Raw genomic sequence first — 19748 nt, 5'->3', positions numbered from 1 at the left:
AAGATCGTTGAGATCACGTGTTCAGAGCATTTAGTTCGCACTTCTAAATGGCTAGATCGCGCTCCTAAGCGGCCAGATCGTGCTCCTAAGCAGCCAGATCGTGCTTCTGAGCATCCAAATTGCACGTTCAAGATCGTTGAGATCACACGTTCAAGAACGTTGAGATCATGCATTCAGATCATTTAGATTATGCTTCTAAGCAGTCAGATCATGCTTTCGAGCGCCTAGATCGTTGATCTCGAGTTCTCAGATCAAGCTTCGCATTTCTGAATCAAACTCCTTATGTTCTCAGATCAAGCTTCACGCTTTCTAATCGAACTCTATGTGTTCTCAGATCAAGCTTCGCGCTTTATGATCAAACTCCTTATGTTCTCATATCAAGTTTCGCGCTTTTTTATCGAACTCCTTATGCTCTTAGATTGCAAAGAGCTCTCAAGCTCTCAGATCGCAAAGCTTGAGTTCTCAGATCAAAGCTCCTTGCAATTCATATCAAGCTCCTTATGCTCTCTCTGATCGAGCTCATAAGCTCGCTCATTCACTGAGATCGCATGCATAAGATCTTTCAGATCGAGCATTTCAGATCACTTAGATCATGTGCACATATCGAGCTCTTTAAGATCTTAAATCATGATCAACTCTCAACTCTGAGATTGCGAACAGCCTCAGATCGCGTTCTTAGCTCTCAGATCGTGATCAATTCTCAGTTCTAAGATCATGACCAGTTCTCAACGTTAGAAAAAACACGTAGAAAACTCAAAAGAGCTTGAAACATGCCGAAAATGGTTGATTTTGGCCCCAAAAATGGTCTTGACTAGATTCCTCTGTCACTACAACATAGAGCTCAGAACGAGCTTTTCATGGATATCCTACGGGCTCCAAAACTCCTTACACATCAAAAGTTATGGCTGTTTTAAGTTGGCTTGTCCGTTTAAGACCTTTGAGCCGCACGTTTGGGCTTCTGACGCTCAGTACTCTGCAAGAATTCATCTACTAGACATTTTATGTCAATTATCATATCGCACTTAGCTTTGGATCGCTCCAAGCGCTCAGATTGCAGTCCTAGTTCTCAGCACTCAATCACGTCAGGCATAGTTCGAGCTCTTCAATTCATGATTGCAGCCTATAGTGCGATAGCCATTCAGATCTAAGACATGAGTTTTTGAAGTGTAACTACGCACTCCAAAAACGGGGGGGTGTTCTGTTGTGCCAAAATTATACACTGATGTCAGCACCACCAATTAGAGCTTAACAAGCACTCAAAGATAAAATGGTATTGGCTGTCAAAACCCAAACCGCCTCAAAGAGAAATTTTATATCAATCATATCCCATTTTAAAATAAGGATTAAGGAGTGGTTCTCACGTGTCAAGGCAACTTACAAAAGGACTCATTATATTGACCTCAAATGTATAAATTGGCACATCTCTTCACGAAATAGGGGGATGGGCATATGAGAGTTGGACACAAATGAGAGCTTTAACAATTATTTTTTCTCTATAAATAAAACATTTCTCTACTTTTGTATGCCTTACAGGCAATATCAGAAAAATAGTCAGAGAATAATAAAATAATATTGGATGTAGGATTCACTTTAAGCATCCGAACCACTATAAAAATCTTTCTTGTCAATCTATTATTTATGTTTTTGCAAACATATATAATCTCTGTACTATAATCAACCCTCATAATCATTCACGTATAATTTTTAAGAATTTCTTAACATTTTGTACGTACTAGGTTATTGGTGTCAAAATCACAGATCAATGCTGTTATGTTGATTAAGAAAAGCTTTTTGGATGCTTAAGAGGTTTACCACTCCCATTTGTTTCAATCATTATTATGTTATCCAAAATGTGAACATATGACTATCGACAAAAGTGCTTGGATAGAAACTTTCTATATAATCACAATTATTCATACGTACATGAATTAACTCTCGACAATATAATATAAAAATGATAAAATTATTTAAACTTCTATTGGTTCATGCTATCAAACATACAAGAACTATATTATATATGTAACATCCTCAACATATCTCGTCAAGTCAAAAGGACAATCCCCTTAAACAAGGTGGGGAGAAGCTGGGGACCTTACAAGTCATGAAAAGGGGTACAAGATCGAGCGAGTGAGTTGCTTGTTGATGAGGGTGTTGGATTGTTGCTGGCTAAACTTACTCACCACCCACATGCCCAGAAAGGCTGGTGATAAAATTCAATGCATAATTAAGTCTGACATTGTAATTATAATTTATAAAGTGCTGTGGTCCCTCTCCCTATCTTCGCATGCCTAAATAGAAACTCAAGCAGGCCTCTGACTTTTTTACGTAAATTATAAAAATCTCAAAAAAGACTCCAAGTCTCCATGATTTCACCGTAAAAAGCTCCAAATATCTGACCTCAACTCTGAACATGCCGGCAGCAGTGACTTGTTCGCTGGCTTAGACTAAATTTCATGTGGGATCACTCCTTAATATATAATTGATATAAAATATCTCTTTGAGGTTGGTTGAGTTTTAACAACTAATAGTATTTTATCTTTTGAGTGTTTGTTAAACTCTAATGAGTAGAACTGACATTAATCTATATTTTTCGCACAACAAATAAAATACTTAGTATATATTTTTGACACAATAAATAAAATACTTATAATTAGGATTAGGTGTTGAAAACTTTTCACCTGCTATTATTTTACACTTTATGTGTTTAAATAATTGCCTTAAACAGAAGCTTGTTAGTTCATGAAGAAATTCAACTCTTTGAATGATTCTCTGATGCATGCTTAAAATTCTTCAAAGTTCACCATCACAAGCCACGATATTTTTCTTCCCATAGTCGGATAATTCACGAAATACCCATCATTACTCTGTCACTATTTTATGAAGATTTTTATTAAATACTTCTCAGCTGTACCCCATTTACATATTTAATGCAGCCGTGTCTTTAGGTTGCATCGATTAAGACAAATTTATTGTAATTATATTTTTAATTTTTTTATAATTATTTGATTGGCCTTGGAGAATTTAGACAACTCCAGTACATGTTTCTTGAACGTTTACTAAAAATAGGAATATTGACTTTGTAACCTCCAAAATGCAAGCTTTGGTTGCCAATTAATATGAACCAACATGGTTTATAACTCTGTTTTGTCACATTTCTGGCTTTGCATGAGCTATTTAGAGGATGATATCGGACGGGTTTTATGTTTTCTGCAAGTTTAGAAACTGAAAATACCACAAAAATTGTGAAGTTTCTTCAAGTTTGAAGTTTATATTTGTTTGCTTCTTCAGATTATGGGTCTACAATTTCAAGTGTTTGTGCTGTGTCTTTCAATCCAGTTTATGATCATAGCAGCTACAACTAACTCAGATGATGGTAAGTTCTTGCTTTGGTGATTTGTAATTGAAGGATCTTAAATGTATGTGATGTTTTAGTTTAGTGTTGGTGAAAAATCAAGATTCAATGACTGTAAATGGATCATCAATTGAAGGGTTTTGGTTATAATTTTTTTGTTTAGAGTTGATGGTTATCTCTGCTTGTTATGTTATCAACTGCAAAATATCTCGAATTTTCAATCTAATATTTTAGCAGAATTCGACATTCTGGTAGTTTGAGTTTTTTGAGTACTATCTAGTATCTAGGACTAGGAAATACCTGAATGAATCTGTAAAGAGAATCAGCTTATGCTTAATTTTCTTTAATTTTGTCGGTAGAACAGCACTTCAGAGTTGTGAGCTGTTGTTCTGGGAAATATTGCTTAAGTTCTAGTAATAATACTCCATCTCTGGGCTAAAACTAGTTTTCCAGTAATCTGTAAATCCTACTTCTGTCACAACTTATAAGGTTTTGGAGCTGACCATTTTAACATTATACGATTTCAGAGCTAAAACTAATTTTCGAATTATCTGTAAATTCTGGTTCTGTCTCAAATTATAAGGTTTTGGTGCTGACCTTTTCAACATTTTTCCTTTTGTTGCCTGGATTTTGATGCAGCTGCTGCTTTAAATTCTCTCAAGTTTAGCTGGAAGAATTTTCCACCTAGTTGGCGGGGCTCAGATCCTTGTGATGAACATTGGGAAGGAATTCGGTGCACCAACTCACGTGTGATTTCCATGTAAAGTTTTTAGCAAGTTATTTTACATGTTATATAAGTTGCTTCTTCGGCCTTTTAAAGCTAAACCATTCTGTCTTTCAGAACATTATCAGGCATGGGATTGTCAGGTACTCTATCCGGAGACATAACAGCTTTATTGGAGTTACAAACTCTGTACGTCTTCTATCGGCACTTTCATTATCATACATCTGTCTTTTAAAATTACTGATAATTTGAATAGAGAATGCTACAACTGTTTTATCTGTTCATTTGGTTTTAAGTCGACCCCTTCATTTGATTGTTATGTGTTAGTTGGAAATTTTTTTCTTCATATTTCTCTCTATTTGATTATGAACTCTTCATTTAGGGATTTATCCTACAACAAGGATCTGGGAGGATCTCTTCCAGCAGCAATTGGGGATTTGAAAAACCTAACAACTTTGTAAGGATATAAATTCTTGTCAAACCATTAGCTGATAGGAACTTCTGTGGTTAGAGTCCTCATTACAAATATGTTGTGTTTATTTTCTTGCCAGGATCTTGGTAGGTTGCGGTTTTTCTGGGCCAATTCCTCACTCAATTGGATCTCTATCCAAGCTGGTCTATCTGTAAGATGATTCACTTACACTATCACAATTTTCAATTATATTTTATACTTGAGGGGTCTGCCGGTGTATGAATATCTCATCATAGGTCGCTACTTACAAGTTCTACTATGTGTAGATCTTTAAATTCGAATAGTTTTTCTGGACAAATTCCTCCTTCTATCGGTAGTCTGTCTGAACTTTATTGGCTTGACCTAGCTGACAACAAACTTACCGGGACAATCCCAGTCTCAAGTGGAGATTCATCTGGCCTGGATATGCTAGTTCGTACCAAGCACTTGTATGTCAGATGAATTTAACTTTTAGTTATCTTGCTTTCTATGGCCTTGTTTTCTTTGCTTTATTTTACTCTTAACATCCTTTCCCTCACCTACAGTCATCTTGGAAATAATCAACTCTCAGGCACCATCCCAGAAAAACTTTTCAGCCCAAAAATGGTTCTGATACATGTGTGAGTTTAATGAAGTCTTTATTAAATTTAGTTAATACTTATTCTTTTCTTTACCTCTAACTTTTCCCCACCTTGCGACAGGCTATTTGAGAGCAACAACCTGACTGGTACACTTCCTGTCTCCCTTGGACTTGTGCAAACTTTGGAAGTCGTGTGAGTATCTGCATCTCAAATTCAAATGAATTAATAGATTACCAACACTGAGGTTCTCTGACTTTTTTTTCTGATGAATTTGGGGTCCTGATTACAGACGCTTCGATAGGAATCGATTGAGTGGATCTATTCCTTCAAACCTCAACAATCTTTCACATGTTAATGAGTTGTAAGCTGACAAAAGAGACTTCGCAAATAAGCTTTTATACTTGTTTTCGGAAGGCATCACCCTCTTGCATGAAAAACTTCTTAGTGTTTTTTGATAAATTATTCAGGTTTTTGTCCAACAATAGATTGACTGGTCCCATGCCTAACCTTACTGGCTTGGACTCCCTTTTCTCCTTGTAAGTAGAATAGGTCAACTGGCTCTGTTTATATCTATCATTCTCATTTGATATCAATTTTAATTCTATGATATGCTCTGCAGGGACATGAGTAATAACAGCTTTGATGCATCTGATTTTCCTACATGGTTTTCAACGTTGCAGTCATTAACAACAGTGTATGTCTCTCTGTTCTTTCACCTGTATTTCGTACTCTTTCTCTATGATGCAACACGGACATGTTAATTTTGAGTCAACAGTGCATTACCTGCACCATTTTGTGTCCAAAGTAACAATATATGTTCACCGTTCGTTTTATCTAGGCCATATATTATGTCTAATCATCGACATATTAGATTGCAAATGCACTGATCAGAAAATAGTCAAATACTCTAGGAAATTTGAACCGACTTCCTATGCTGAATTATTAGTCTTCATGTAAGGACTGTCTTTCTAATGTATCTTTTGGAAACAAATCTTGTGGAACTTCACTCCCTTCCTCTCCCCGATACTCTGTGTTTGGTCTCATGAAGTTTTCAGTCACACACTAGAACGACAATAAAACTACTTCATGTGGCAGATGATGGACAGTACTCAACTGCAAGGTGAAGTTCCTCCTGAATTTTTCAGCCATCCCCATCTACAAACAGTGTAAGTATCAGCATAAATTTCAAGTAATACCACGTTCATTGGTTCAAAAATTCCAACTGAAGCACAAAAACAGATTCCCTGACTCCTAACAGGAGTTAGTGAAAACTCCTGGGCAATGGCAATATTTTCTAATTTTATTGACACATGGTGACAGGGTAATGAGACACAACCAGCTTAATGGCACCATGGGCATTGCAGCAGCCATAGCAACCAGCTGGAATTAGTTGATTTAACGGAAATCAAATTTCTGGTTTCACGTCAACAAGGAGCAGACAATGTTGACTTCATGTAAAGCTTAATTCTTTCATTCTCCTAGAATTTGTTCCCAATAGCTTGCTAAAAAATGTAACTAATAACTCTTGGGCGTTAGAGATCCTGGATATAGAATTCAATGTAAAAAACTGTGTTCTTCACTTACTGGCCTTTTTTTTTTTTTTTTTTTTTAACTGATTTTTGCAGACTTGCGAGTAACCCTATTTGTGAGGAGTCAGTGAAACAAAAGATTACTGCACACCCAACGAAGAGAGTTCCACTTATTCAACACCATCCAACAATTGTAGGCACGATTCCTGCAGCTCAGATCAGATTTCTAGCCCCACTGTCAGTGTGCTTACCCATATACAGGAACTCTAGTCTTCAGAGCTCCTTCCTTTTCAGGCTTGGGAAATTTCACTTACTTTACAACACTTGGAGATATGACATCGGCTTTTCGGTCTTATAACTTCCTGTAGTTCAATTTCTCTGTAACCCACGCAAGGATTCAATGAGTACCTCAATTTGAACGTTCAAGTATTTCCCCATCTAGTGAGATAGTTTCAATCGAACAGGAATTTCTAGTCTTGGATTTGTCCTCAGCAACCAGACTTACAAGCCTCCACATAATTTTGGACCTTACTACTTTATTGGTGATCCATATGTACATTTTGCTGGTTCTGCTATTCTCATAGAACTTAAAAATGAATTGTTGCAATTTGCTTTATTTGATGTTGATACAAATATGTTTATGTGTCATCTTTTGGGAGGATCGGCATCAAAAATTCTATAAACATTGGCATTATCATTGAGCAGCAGCTGGTGGTTGTGTCCTTCTGTTACTATATCTTTGCTGGGGTTTATGCACATCGTCAAAAGAAATAGCGCAGGAAAGCAAATGAGCAGAACCCTTTTGGTATGATAGGATTTATCTACACCTAATGTTCTTCAGTTTATGGATTGTCATATTTATTTATGTTGTACAAATACATGCAGCACACTGGGACCAAAACAGAGCAGTGGTAATATTCCTCAACTGAAAGGAGCAAGATGCTTCTCCTTTGAAGAGGTTAATAAATTCACAAACCAGTTTTCAGAAGCTAACGATGTCGGATCTGGGGGTTATGGAAAGGTTTGATTTTCTCTCTCCCCTCTTTGATCCCATTCCTCATCACTTTGCATAGTGGTTCAGTTGCTCATTCAGCAGAACTGTTGGCCTGTCAGCTCCAATGTGCTTGAATTAATGTTTGAAATGATCTGGATATACCAGAACTCCAAAATTGTTAAAAACAAACACAAGGTTGAAAAGAATAATCGTATGTTTTGCAGAATATAGTCATTATTTTATGAGCCTTCCAGGTCTTTACTAAACAACATACTTGTATTCCCCGGTTATGGATTAGTTTTTCTTTTGGTAGCTTTGTTCCTAAATTTGTCTTATATTATTCAGTTCTGTAACAAAATTTTTGTCACTGATTCCCAAATTTGATTTTGTCAACATCTTGCAGGTTTACAGAGGAACTCTCCCCACTGGAGAACTGGTTGCCATTAACGAGCTCAACAAGGATCTATGCAAGGTGGACAGGAATTCAAACTGAGATTGAACTTCTATCAAGAGTCCATCACAAAATCTTGTTGGCCTTTATGGATTTTGCTTCGAACGAGGTGAACAAATGCTGGTATATGAGTATGTTCCAAATGGCTCTCTGAGGGATAGTCTATCAGGTATTCCCCTCCGTTTCTCACCTTCTCCACCAATGCATGAATTCTGTACACTTTGATTCTTCAATTGCACTCTCATATTTAATGAGACGACAATTTTCAGTGTCGTCTCCAAAGAACCATAGCAAAACGTAGTGAATATCATAACCGATCTTGTAAAAACAATGAATATTATAGAGCTACAAATTATTCTTTTCAAGCTTTGATGCACAATGAGCTACCCTCTAATGGAGCAGACCATCTATTGTTAGAAAAATCAAAATTCGTCCCAGGTTATATCATGCTCTGTCTGATTCTGAAAAAAATTACGTCCTATATTTGCAGGGAAGACTGGATCAGAATGGATTGGTTAAGAAGACTTAAAGTAACCCTGGAGCAGCCAGAGGCCTGGCCTATCTGCATGAGCTTGCGAACCCTCCAATTATACACAGGGATATCAAATCAACAAACATACTACTAGATCAACGCTTGAACGCAAAAGTTGCTGATTTTGGTCTGTCTAGAGCTATGATTGATAGTGATAAGGGTCATGTCTCTACTCAAGTGAAGGGGACAATGGTAAATACCTCCATGCATACACTTGCTCTAGAATGAATATCATTTCTTACCCCTTTTTTGCTGTCTGTCTCTGCCAAATTAGGAAAACTGCTTAATCTGGATTATTTTAGTGAAACGTATGCAGCTTGATATCACTAAGGATGTTTAGTTTAATAGATTTATGCCCTGTAAAGTTCACTGAACATTCAAACCAATGCTATATATCCTGAGTATGGATTCTTCCTTTTGTATGCAGGGTTCTTGGATCCTGATATTACATGACACAACAATTACTGAAAAGAGTGATGTTTATAGTTTTGGATGCTGATGTTGGAGCTAATACCGGAAGAAGGCCGATAGAGCGAGGAAAGTACATTGTAAGAGAGATAAAGACTGCAATGGATAAGAAAAAAGATCTGTATAACCTATATGAACTTCTTGACCCAACCATTGGTTTGGGTACAACACTGAAAGGTTTGCAAAGTATGTGGATTTGGCAAGATTGTGTCCAAGATCAGGCTGACCGACCTACAATGAGTGAAGTGGTGAAGGAGATTGAGAATATTTTGCAGATTGCTGGTCTGAATCCCAATGCAGAATCAGCATCTACTTCAGCAGTTACGATGATGCAAGTAAAGATACTTTGAAGCACCCATATGGCATGACGAGGAGGCATTCCAATATAGTGGTGGCTTTCCACCTTCAAAGGTTGGCCTCAATGAGTATCACTTGAAGTTTTCAATGTTGAACTTGGTAAGAATGGACGTCCCTATGTTTCGTATTTACTTTGGGTAGAGAATGCAATTTGTTTGGTCAACATTGTTGTTTGTACTAAATGACTAGAAGTGCAATTTGAGAACTTGGCTGTGACTAATGACAGAAAAAACTGTATAGAAGAGCATTTGTACTTCTATTGGAGTAGCCTTCTCTATTACATTAAGCATATGATTTTTGCTTCTTTTCCAAAGGGAGACTGCAGAATCTCGGCGTAAATCTGTTATCGGCTCTTTTGATTAAGTTGGTTGTATTCTATTATTGAAAATATATTCTCTTCTTCTGTTTTTCGATTCTTTTATCGTAAACATTCCATTTCTCTGTTTCTTACTTCCTAGGAGAAGAGAGAACACATTCTGAATTCATTTGTAACTTGCACCATAATAAAATGTATAATACATTATACAAAAACCATAAAGACGTGTATGAAGTCTCCTGCCTTTGTACACAAAGAGAGTGTTCGTCTTGCACAAAAATGGTATAAAAATGCATACCTCAGGTCATGGTTTCTCCAGCAGAGCTGAAAAGTACCATTCATTCTTGTCAATTCTGCGTCAAGCTTCATATCATATTCCATCTAAGTTTCCTGAATCCAATTCTATCGAACATCAGAACATGGTTTCGTTGAGCTGTGATCCACGCAAAAGAAATGATCAACCCAGAAGAGCCCTCTTGGCCTCAGCACTCTGTAGATGTCAAAGAGTGTTAAGCATGGCATATGAGATCCAGTTGCCTAGAGGCTAGAAAATGCATCGAATGTACTATATCCAGTGTGTTTTCGAAGAAAGGAAGCCTTTGGAAAACACTAACATGCATTGGAATCAAGCCTCTTGAAGCAATGAAGATGTTGAATGGACCATCAAAATTCATTGAAGTTGTGATGATTGTCACATTTCTCTCTCTCATTCTAGCAGCAAATGTACCAGATCCTCCTATATCAAGTCCAATTCGGATTGTCCCTCAAGGTTTCATGCTCAAAACCTGATCAATGCCATAGTCCAGGCCTTTGTCAAAGAGCCATCTGTTCTTCTCTCTGCCCTGCAAGTCAAAGCAATCTTTGCAAGCAAAGACCCCTGGTGCATTGTTTCTGTCGATCAGGCACTGGTAGCTTTTACAGGAGTAAGGATCACAAATGATGTTGGTGTCTGGTGCTTTTGCCCAGAGACGTTCTGGGAATGGTGTTGGCTCAACATAATTGAGAGGGGACTTTGGATGGCATCTCCGGCGAGGCAGCGGTTCACACCATTTAAGCAAAAGCCTCTGCGCAAAAACATCATCTACAAGACACTCCCTGCCAATCTCATATGTCATATACTGAACCAACTCATCTTGAAACTTGAACCAGCCTGCCCCAACCGGCGCGATTACTTCATCCAATCCCGTCGTTGGAGACTTTCCTAAGGGAAGCTTGTGAAAGCCTAATGCAGCCCTCACTTCATCGGGCAATCCAACGCTCAAGTCAGCAGTGAACTTTCCACTGGGCAGACTCGCTACCTTCTGAGTCGAGCGTTCATGTTCTCTTGTAAGCTCAATCAATAAGGCCTCTACCAGCAAATTAGTAGAGTTAAGCTGCTGTTGCAACTCAGAAATGAAGGAATGACTAGCTGCAAGCCCAAATTTTGTAGAGTTGAGCTCATGCACGAGAGTGGAAGAGTCCCAAAGAGGGAGAGACAAATGGTTGCTGTGCGAAAAGACAGCCATACTTGGTGTCAAAGTTGAGCTCCGAAAAGTACCCCATAAATATTCGATCAAGTTTCCCTTTGTACCATTCACAAACTACCTTTACTCATTCTTCGCCTTCTGCAGTTAAATTAAGATTTTTGTTCATCAATGGCAAAGATTATTAGTATCTCAAAAGGCATGATAATGGTGTTGGTTTTGGCAGCTTTTACGATGTCAGCAGCTATTGTCTCAGCTCAAAGTACTGGCGAGATGGCGCCGGCACCGGCTCCTTCTTTGTACACCAGAGCCGCCTTCTCTCTCCCGATTTCCGGTTCTGTTATTGGATTCTCTCTTGTTCTATCTCTTCTTACGCTCTTGAGGCACTGAGAGGTTGCATTTGATGTATTTTTTGTTACTTAAATTATTATTCACATTAATAATATTCTATGTGGGTTCTTTTTTTATTTATTAATTTGGGAATTATGGAAAATTTACTTAATCAACCATTTTTTTAAACTGATATTAAGAAATAAGTCATTTATATATGATTTGTAACACAGACCTTTATCAATATTTTTGAACAAAAATAATTCAGAATCCATTTCAACATTATAAAAATATCATAGATCAACTGGTGTGGCATAAGAGTGATTCTTTTTCAACAAACAGTTATATAATCTTTAGATTAGTCAAAAAATTAACTTATTTAATGAGTTTTTCAGTTCAATTTTTTTAATGTGAAGATCTAAAACAAGACATGATCAAATTCATATGCTTTGTTTAATTCAAATTCAATGTATATAAGTGAGATCAGATTCCATTAAGGCTTAAGGATGCCAAAATGTCCCTCCATTCAAATTTGCAGAGATTTGTCTCCATTGGGATTGGAAGAGATGTGTGTACTCAACTTAAAACTTACACTTCCTCGTTATAATAGTATACATTTAATATATTTTTATTTATAATATTGTACGTAGAGATAATAATTATACAGTATATATATATTTTTTAAATAGTATGTTTTGGTTATAGAAGGAGAAGCATGATGTTTATAATTACTTGTGTTGTAAGAAAGGAGAATCATTAGAGTATAATAATTAATATGTATGGTTAGAGATCAAATTCCATTAGTTATGCCCCCACCTTGATTGTTTTATCTCAAGTTCCCAACTCTTAAGTAGATTTGTTATTTTATAAAAGATTAAATAAGTCATTTTATCTTTAATAAGACCCCCCCCCAAAAAAAAAAAAAACTCACAAATAGCTCACAAATAGCTTACTAGAAAAGTCTAAATTTTTTTTTTAAAGCACATTAGAAACATAAAGGATGATGTGACAATTTTTCAAACTATGAGAGGTCTTTTTAGTATTCTCACCATTATTAGAATATTACGGCATCTTTGAGATTAAAAGAGAGTCTTAAGTGTACCAGACAAACATAGAGAGAAATTTTACAAACACAACTTTGCCTTCTCCCAAAACGAGAAAAATGGCTTCTTATTTATAGGCAAATACAGGAATAGAAGGAGAATAACCTTCTACCGAGTACAAACATTTTACATGATCCATGTGAAATATTGTCAACGTGGGGGATAGAAATTTAAAAACAAAACATAGTACACATGGCTAAGAGCTTGACATTTTTGACTTTTTTTTTTTTCAGTTTTGACTACACAAAAACATTATTACGCTTGATATGGCAAACTTCCATATGATCCACACATATTTTACAGATAAACATTAAGGACATAGATATTAATTTTAAGACACATAGTACTCTTAAATTTTGCAACAAATTTGTCCGCAATAGAGTTTTAATCATCTGACAAATTTGTAGCATTCCACGAGTCTTCATCACAAAAATCGAGATAGCCCATTACTTAAATCCAATTAGTAGCGATTTATCGATAAGATGAATTTGGATAAGTATCCAAAGAAATGACTGGAGACTGAGCTGGCTACTTTACAATGGTACTTGGTGCATACATGTACTGCTACCGCTTGGATTTATGAAGATAATGGTCATGAGTCTGCTGAAACTCTTCTTTTTCATCAATGTCTGGTTGAGAATGTGGATACCACAATTCTGGATAGTCTTGTATATCTGAAGTGGCATTAATAATGAAACTTATGCATGTCTGTCTAGCTTGGAGTAGCTTCTCAGTGTAGGCTTGAGGAAAGAGTTCCCATGGAGAATCATCGTGAAAAGACGGCCATAACTCATCTGGAATCGTCTGATTTTTCTTAAAAAGGATTTTTTGAATAGATCTAATCTCAAGAGGGTGATCAAACATAATATGGACCAAATCATATGGATAGGACCTATGAAATGTGACTTGATGCTGTGAGAAGCATAAGCCATCAAATCTGATATAGTGGTGTCTATGAAAAAACATGATGGACCATGCCACTTTGGTTGACATAGGACCTCGATGTCGAGCAAGTTGATGAGTAAACACAGACTTCCATTTTTCCAAGGTTTTGAGCCATTTAGGAAAAGTCATCAAAGGGTCTAATCCAAAGTTTGAAGATGACTAATACTGAGAAATCATTTTCAACATGTAATGGAGAGGGAATTGGACTGCAATGTGATAATGGTGTAACATATACCAAAAGAACCATAATAATTCTTTTAAAAGTATAAATTTGGACCAGGAGGTATACAAAAGATCTTTGAAAAGGGATAATCTAGATTAACACCTAATATATCATACATGGATTGTCCATACTTTTCAATGCATTGGATTTGATAAGAAAACATGAGGGTGGTGGCATTTCCATCAATGGTACGAGTTCGGACAAGGTTATAGAATTCAGGAGGTGTGTCTGGTATAAGGTTAGGTGAAGAAGAGGATGAACAAAAACTGGACTGGGTTAGTGGTTGATACATGAAACAAGGAAGTGGTTTGGACCTAGGGTTAATGAAACAAACTTGTTTAGCTTTAGGCCTGGATAAATAATCTGCAATGGTATTGGTGTGGCTTTTGATGTGTTGGATGATGAAAGAGTATTTGTTAAACCATTCTGCCCATTTGAGTAATTGTTGATGTGAAACCTTTTTCTTGTTGAATTGAAGTATTTGATCAAAAGATTTCATGTCTATTTCAACAAAGAAATGATGTCCAACAAGATGAAATTCAAACCTTACAATAGCATATTTTACTACCAATATTTCTTTGAAAGTAGAATGATAATGTTGTTGATGCGATTTGAATTGTTCGCTCTGGTATCCACACAAATGTCATACTTTATCATCATCTTATTTAAAAAGCACTGCACCCTAATGGGTGTCACTAGCATCTGTCTAAAGAATTCGTTTCCTATAAGATGGGATCTTCAATAGTTATGTAAGGAAAGCTTTGTGCTTAAGACCCTTAACTGCATTGGTTTGCCTGTCAGAACATAAAGGAGAATTATTCTTAAGTATCTGGAAAAGTTGAGAGGTAAGTTGGGAAATGTTGGGGATGAAACTGCGCATGTAATTGGCAATTCCCAAGAATTGTTGCATTTCTTTCTAAGTGGTGAGAAAACTTGGGAATTTTTGTAACTCATTAGCAATATAAGTCTGGAGGTCATACTTGCCATCAACATTGACCATACCAAGAAAATCAATCTTTGTCTGACCTAGCTGGATTTTCTTCTCAGAGAACATGATACCATAAGAGTGTATGATATCAGCAAATTTGCAAAGAAGATGAAGATGAGACTCTTTATCTTTTGAGAAGAGGAGGATATTATCAATATAGATAAGACATGTATGAAGAAGAGGAGCAAATATCTTCATCATGGCTTTTTAGACAAAGAAGAAGTCACTTTAAGACTAAAAGGCATGATTGTCCATTGGTAATTTGGTTAGGAATGTAGAAAGCAGTCTTATGACGATCATCAGGATGAATTCCAAGTTACCTAAACCCTGCTTTGAGATCAAATTTGGAAAACATCTTTCCAGTATGTAAATTTGCAAAAAGGATTTATCTGGAAGGCAGAGGAAATTTGTCATCGCAGAGAAAGAAATTCAAAGGCTGATAATTGATAACAAGTCTAAGCTTTCCTTTGGTTTGTTCAACATGTTTATTGACATAAAATGATTCACATGCCCATTGAGAATCTGTGGGTTCAATCAATCCTTGAGATAAAAGTTGAGTACATTCTTGTTGAGCAAGGCTACGATTTTCTGGTGACATACTAGAGTGGCTGGCTTTAGTGGGATTGATATCTTCACTTTCGATGAATGGAAGATGAATAAAGAAATCAAAGTTCTTCCATAATGGATGGGAACATTTGGTGAGAAAATCTGCATGAGAATCTGCACAGGATCTAGAAATAAGCTGGACTTTGATTTGCTCAATGGGATTGCTTTCAATCTAAAACAATTTAGGTTGAGTGATCCAAGATTGGAAAAACATCTTGTACCAAATACCATCAGGGAGGATTCTAAGTTTATTGAGTTTGGAATAAATATCAAAACTTAGTACCATATCTTTGCCAAGTAAATTAGAACCAAGAACTTTGTGAAAAGTGAAACATCTTGGAAAAATTTAAATTTTAATGGGTTTGCTGATCAGATGAGTAGTGAAAGTGCCATTATTAGCAATGTAGAAAACTTCTTGATAAGGTTTCCACTGGGAGGATAGGAGGATTTTAGGATTGATAATAGTGCGAGTAGCACCAATATCAAAAAATGCTATAATAGAAATAGGAGTGGAATATTTAGTAGGGAAGATTTGGATTTTTGCTATAAGTATTTGACATGAGAAGGTTAATGATGGAAAGGATTGTGGAATTTGTTGAATCTGGTAGCAATAGTGACAATAATTTGAATTAGAGAAATTAATATCAGTGGCTAGAAACTGAAAAACAGTATCTAAAGTGGGTTCTTCATCCATGACATCATCATCAGAAAAGTCTATATCAATGAGTTGAGAAAGTTGTTGCATCATTTTTGTTGATGGTATGGGCTTGTTCAGACAATTCTTAGCAAAATGGCTAGGACAGTTGCACAAGTAACACCAATTAGATTGTTTGCCTTGGCGTTTCTTTGTTTGAAGAACTTGCAAAACTTGAAGCTTCGAGACTTGCGTCTAGTAGAAGCATCAGGTTGAGAATACTTAATATGTCTAGAATAAAACTTCTTTTTGGTAGGACAAGAACATGAGTGATCTGATTTGCACTTGATCTTCAAGTCTGGTTTGTGGCAAACCTTTGTCATTTGTTTAGAGCGTTTCAGATAGTCATCAAAAAATTATTTCTGAGAACAAAGATTTTCTAGAGCAAGACAAACTGATAAATTTCTCCAAGAAAAGTGGAACAAAGGTGTTTTCTTTGAGATTACATGAGCTTGGTTGCTTTATGACTTAGAAATTCTGGAATGGAGGCTAAAAAGGCTTGCTTCATATTAGGATCATCCATTCTTTTTAAGTACATTATATCCTTTCAACATTTCTTTATAATGTTTGTCAAGATCTTTTTTTTTAGAGAATATCATCGCATCTTGAAATATTCTTCTTTGACCTAGTTTTCATAATAGTTGGGCAAAAATAGTTGCAGAAACCCCACATAAAAGCATCTAAATTGCAATCGATCGGCGAAAGGTGAATAAAATTCTGGGCCCATTTATTCCGGCCTTGGGCATCAAAATTCAATATTCTGCAATTAATTGATTTGTTGCCCAAAAAATAATATCAACAACTAATTTTTGTGGTTGCCAATTCTTGGGTGGTAATTTTTTCCTGCGAAAACAGCATAATTGGCGTCTACATTAATAGATTTTGCAACTAAATTTTTGGTCACAGGAAACAATTTTTTGTAACTACACTATCATTGCTAAATTCGACACAAATATTTAGGGTTTAATTTGTAACTATTTGATTAGTTACAGAATAACACAATTACCGAAATATCCTAGCTTTTATCTAGAATTGCAAGAGGCCCATGGTATATTTAGCAACAAATAATTTTGTGCTTATTATAAATAGTTGCAAAAACTCATCTATAGCAACTAAATTGTATTTAGTCACCAAAATGAATGGAATTTTTTAGGTGCCCAATGTACTTAGTTAAATGAAGGAAAATAATTGTTTTAGTGACTAAAATGAATTTTGAATGACTAATTCGTTAGTTGTAAATGATCATTTTTGGGCAACTAAGTATTTAGTTGCGAAATATAGTGAAAATTATGCAACCAAATTTTGGGCGGCTCATGTTCCCGCTTGAAATAAATTGGAAGGCTGCATTTAAATATGGCATAGTTGTAATTTTGCAGACAATAACAAAGATATGCTTATGTCGTAAACATCTAACACTCACAAAAATTTACCCAAAAACAATGAGCCCTAAACCTTTTCTACACTAAGGTTCATATTCATCGATTTCTCCAAAGTATCTCCCGTTCATATCATCGATTTGTCCCACTAAGGTTTGCGTTTTTATTCACTTTCTTGTTCTTTAGATCTTCAATTTTATTTTCTATACATTTATTTCTGTGTATCTTCTAGGTTTTTTTTTTTTTAAAACTGCCTTGTGGGTTTGTTCTTTCGATCTCTTTTTGATTTGGGTTTTGATTTGAGTGTGATTCAACTCTTTCAGAGGTAAGCTTTAATGGGTTTTCTTTGTTTCATGACTCTTATTTTAAATAATTGTTCTATTTTTAATATGTTTTGCTAATGATGTTAAATTTGTTTGGGTTTTGCCTGATTTAGTGGTTGTTTTGGGTGTGGATTTGGTCGGTTCAATACGATTGTTTCATGACACTCGTTGGAGCGTCGAGAAAGGGTGGGTTAATGAACAAGTAAGAGAGCTATATCTAAGTTCATCAGGTATGAATTATCAAATTAATGTTGCATGAGTTGTATAGTTACGATTGTATCTATTATTACTTAATTTCTTGCACAAGAAACTCATCAATTCAATGCTTATTTGTCTAATAAATAATGTTTTGATACAAACATAAATTATAGATATGTAGAAAGAAATATAATCATAGCACTCACTGGGCAACATGCAGGGATGAATGTTGATATATAGTTCTCTATATAATGGATAAATCACAGACTAATTTTGAGGCAATACTAAACACATTTTATTGTTAGAAAGCAACTTGACAATGCTAAATAAATGAAAACTTTGTCTGTTTTAGAGTGTTCTCTATATAGCCAAAAAAAGAAGAAATAAAACTCAGCTGAATCATGATTAATTTACCTATAAATTTCATTCATGAGATATTGGTGGATGAGATGCGTATTGGTGGAGATGCATACTGGTGGAGATCTGAAGTAGAAAGTGAATCCAATATAGTAGATTGATTTTCTTCTTAATTTCTTACTGATGTTGATGTTGAAGAAGATGATGAGACATTATGCATATAATTCATATAAACTCTGAATATTTACATAATATTCTATAAGTTTGGCCATGTTAAACCACAACTATTGACTGCACCGCAGAGAATGGATGAGATGCATATGAGGTGTTCATACTATATGCATTCAATAAATGGTGTTAAATGTTATTATATTGTATCTATTGAATCCCAAATTCTTGCTGGACTTATTGCTTATGGTATGAATTGATGGCAGGAGAAAGTGATTGTGATGCAAGAGGAAACCAATGCGAGGGAAAGTGAAAGATCTGAAGCTAAAATCTGTGAAGAAGTGCTTGGTAAAGCTTTCGGCTTCAACCAAAATTTTGCATTCTCGGTGACTCAGTAGCAAGATACAACAGATGCAACAGAGCTAAGGCGCACAGTTCAACACAACAAAAAAAGATTTAAAGATTTGGAGGAGCAACTCATACTATTTGAAGAACTAAAGGATAAAATCAAATTGCTGGAAGAACAACATCAAAAAATGTTTGAGATGATAACTCACATGACTACAGCAGCTGCAAGTGCACAACTTGTTACCACTCCAAATCCACTTCCAACTCTATCTCCAACTGATAATGAGTCATCATCTTCTGCATCAGCTGCGTCTAGAACCCGCTGGTAACGTTTGAGATGCTACCATTGATGGTTAGTTTTCGTATTGTGTGGGCAGTACATATTTTGATATGGGGGTAGGATATAATTTTTCTTTTTTTTTGGACTTTTTGGGATTGCTTGCGCATATATTTAGATGGTATTGATGAAAATAATGGGTGCATGCTTTTGTTTTTGGTTATGCACACATGATAGTGCATTTCTGGATTTTTATTGCTCATGTTGCAAAAAAATATCCATGTATGAACTATTGACTTTATATCCAATGAAGATAATCGATGTTATTGATCCACATTTTTGTATTGTGTCTCTTATTTTGTTGATGTTCAATGTGTTCACCAGGTGAATTACAAGAAGTAGCGACATTACTCTTAAATGTAATCCTATTTGACACTAAAGTTTTAGTAGCAAAAATAATAAACAATCTTGGACTAATCAAATATTATTAACTAAAAAAAATTAGTTTCCAAATCTCATATACTATGGGCAACTATACCACTTAGATGTCAGATGTAGAAAAATCCATTTTCCTAATCAAATGATCAGTTGCGA

General features: G+C 35.7%; 1 long non-coding RNA gene and 2 pseudogenes across 1 annotated transcript; 2 read left to right on the top strand and 1 right to left on the bottom strand.

The window, feature by feature from the left end:
- The first annotated feature begins 2892 nt into the window (after window positions 1-2892).
- Window positions 2893-9580, top strand: LOC116116355 (annotated as a pseudogene).
- A 479-nt stretch (window positions 9581-10059) lies between these two features.
- Window positions 10060-11260, bottom strand: LOC116116354 (annotated as a pseudogene).
- A 6230-nt stretch (window positions 11261-17490) lies between these two features.
- On the top strand, window positions 17491-18952 carry LOC116116372. The gene is made up of 3 exons (XR_004125797.1): window positions 17491-17636; window positions 17920-18036; window positions 18796-18952. It is a non-coding gene; the product is annotated as an uncharacterized LOC116116372 (long non-coding RNA).
- Window positions 18953-19748: the final 796 nt, after the last annotated feature.

This window comes from Pistacia vera, unplaced genomic scaffold (genome assembly GCF_008641045.1).
Source record: "Pistacia vera cultivar Batoury unplaced genomic scaffold, PisVer_v2 Contig77, whole genome shotgun sequence".
In the NCBI taxonomy this organism is placed as follows: Eukaryota; Viridiplantae; Streptophyta; class Magnoliopsida; order Sapindales; family Anacardiaceae; genus Pistacia; species Pistacia vera.
Note: the sequence above shows the minus strand (reverse complement) of the source record. Positions and strands in the feature narration are given on the sequence as shown.